The sequence below is a fragment of the Vicia villosa genome, unplaced genomic scaffold (genome assembly GCF_029867415.1).
Source record: "Vicia villosa cultivar HV-30 ecotype Madison, WI unplaced genomic scaffold, Vvil1.0 ctg.003067F_1_1, whole genome shotgun sequence".
In the NCBI taxonomy this organism is placed as follows: domain Eukaryota; kingdom Viridiplantae; phylum Streptophyta; class Magnoliopsida; order Fabales; family Fabaceae; genus Vicia; species Vicia villosa.
Window position 1 is genome coordinate 257,923 of NW_026706105.1, and position 2,962 is coordinate 260,884.

The window sequence follows — 2,962 nt, forward strand, 5'->3', positions numbered from 1 at the left end:
AATGAAAGGGGTTCAACAATTGTTCCAAGTTGGTATTCCATAAATTTGAAGCGTGTTTGCAGAAGAGTGCTAGAGTCTTCTCTCCTCATCCATCTTTGTGCTTGCTAATGAACGTTGGCGCGATTGGAGTCTCCTCTTGAAGACTTAAATTTCTCAAGTTCTACTCCAAGTTCCTCTTAGGTTGTTATCTTTTATACATTTTCTTGTCTTAATATGGTTCCTTTGAGAACCATGTTCATTGTTTGTACTCAGCTCACTATGAGCTAAACTACTTTTAGTTGAGCAATGTGATATTAATATTGAAAGTGTGTTTATGTTATATGATTATGTGGTTAGTGCTTGCTTTATCATGCGTTTACAACTCAACACTTATTCCTTTGATTGATTCAACAACAAGTGTATTTCATGAATAAAAATGGTTGAAAGAGTAGAATAAATATATTCACTTAAATTGGTTGCTTAGACATAAGGAACTACAATAATTAAGGGAAATCATAACTTTTAATAGACATGTATTAGGGTTGCAAGTGGAACTTAGAGATTTTCTTTCCTTGCCCTTTTATGCATGCTACTGATTGATGTAGAGATACACTTTTAGATCCTTCTGACCTTGCATGTCACGACATCACACAGCATTAACACATGAACACACCAAAATATATTAATGGATCAAAGCTCAACTATATTTCTCTCAACACTATCTCATCACGTTATTATTTTTAGTCTATTTTATTACTACCAGAACGCTGGACTCAAATCATCACCTATTGTTATTTTCTACTTATGCTTAAAGTGAAAGAATAGTTCTAATAAAAAAGTCATATCTAAGTAGTAACACTCCCTGTGGGTACGATACTCTTATATTTATTACTTGCTACAGTCAAAACGTGTATACTTGCATGTGACACCTTTGAAAATTATGAACAAGTTTTTGGCGTCGTTACCGTGGAGTGATTTTTACTACATTTCTGATTTTGTATTTGGTTCTATTTAATTTCATTTTAAGCATTACTGTTTTTGACATTCTGCTGTAGTTTGGTGTCATGACAGGTGTTAAATTATTGCATGCACAGATCGTTGCACCATATTCACCGTGGATTTCTTGAACCTAAAAGAAAATTCAGAGCGCTAAGAAGGCATAGACGTGCTAGACGTATCCCAAAAGTGCCTGCAGAAGTTAATCTGGCTAACATTGATCAACCAGAACCACCTCCACCTTTACTAGAGGATTGATATGAGGAAGAGAAGATCCAAGTCATGGCAGATAATGACATTATTGGTATTGCCAATGACAGAGCACGGAACATCAGAGACTATGCTGTCTTTGATCCTACTTTGATGAACACTGGAATTGTCCTGCCAGAGATCACTGCAACTCAATTTGAATTCAAACCCATGGTGTTCCAAATGTTGTAGACTACTCGTCAATATTCTGGATCTCCCAATGAAGACCCTCATCTGCATTTGAGGCAATTTCTGGATGTAGCTAGCAACTTCAAAATTTCCAGCGTGACTGATGATGCCTTCAAGTTAAGGTTTTTTTCTTACTCTCTAAGGGATAGAGCCAAGAGTTGATTTAATTCCTTGGAGCCTAATTCCATTGCCACATGGAATGACTTGGCTAAGAAATTCTTAACTAAGTATTTTCCTCCTTCCAAGAATGCAAAGATGAGAAACAAAATCACATCATTTAGGCAAGGAGATGAAGAGTCTCTATTTGAAGCTTGGGAATGAATCAAGGAGCTACTTAGGCAATGCCCTCACCATGGAATCCCTATTTACATCCAACTCGAGACATTTTATAATGGGCTAGTTCCTTCTTCAAGGAACATGCTTGTTGCATCTAGTGGAGGAGCGCTTTTGTCTAAATCCATAGAAGAAGGGTATCAGTTGATACATAGCATCACAACCAACACTTACCAATGGCCTGTTACTAGATCTAATGTTAGAAATGCTCAGAAGAGACCTGCTGGAGTTCATGAAGTCACTGTTAGAACAAGATTTGTTATGATCAATATTCTATGTTTTGATGATAACATTATATATGAATTTTGTATAAGACAACGTGGTACTCTAATCCTTTGCATTTTCCATTTCAGGAAATATATAAAGAGTATGCACAATTCAACGCTCAGAAGCACTGACTTAGAAGGTTATGGATGGCTACATCAGAACATGCTCTGGAAAGACATCAGAAGATGGTAAAGCAGAATCAGAACATGGACTATGAAGCATCAAAAGAACATGAAGTCAGAAGCAGAAGCACTGAAGTTCTGAATGGTATCACGCTCAAGCTCTTCAAAGTCAGAAGACAAGAAGATGCTCTGCACCAAGCTGATTGACTCTAATATTCAAACGTTGTTATCTACAAATCTGAGTTCAGAAGCAAGTACAAGATGACATGCTATTAAATCTAATCTCTGACTGACAAAAGGAACGTTAGAAGCTATAAAAGGCAAAGTCAGTAAAAGCAGCAAAAGCATGGCTCAAGGTAGTTGACAAAAGTGTGAAACATTAAATGCAGCGCTGTACTATTCACGCAAAGCATTAAATGCAACCCAACGGTCATCTTCACTCAACGCCTATATATAGAAGTCCTAATCAGAAGCAGCAATAGAGAACTCTTGCGCATTATACCAAAACGCTGTCAAATTCAAAGCTCACGAACTTCATCTTCAACCTCACAAACTCTTGTAATATTTAGTGAGTGTTAAGCTTAGAACTTAAGAGAAATATCACTCTTGTGATTATTGCTTTATAAGAAGCAATCTATACTCTTGTAAACATTATTTTACATTGTTTGTAAAAGGTTCCTAGAGTGATCAAGTTGTGATCAGTAGACTCTAGAAGACTTAGAAGTTTTCTAAGTGGTGATTTCCTAGAGTGATCAAGTTGTGATCTGTATACTCTAGAAGAATTAGAAGTTTTCTAAGTGGATAACCATTGTAATCAGTTGGATTAG

At 36.4% G+C, this 2,962-nt stretch overlaps 1 non-coding gene across 1 annotated transcript; it reads right to left on the reverse strand.

Annotated features, from left to right (window-relative positions):
• Window positions 1-1,665: 1,665 nt before the first annotated feature.
• LOC131640348 (small nucleolar RNA R71) lies at window positions 1,666-1,772 on the reverse strand. The gene has a single exon (XR_009295228.1). It is a non-coding gene; the product is annotated as a small nucleolar RNA R71 (small nucleolar RNA).
• Between the last annotated feature and the right edge of the window lie 1,190 nt (window positions 1,773-2,962).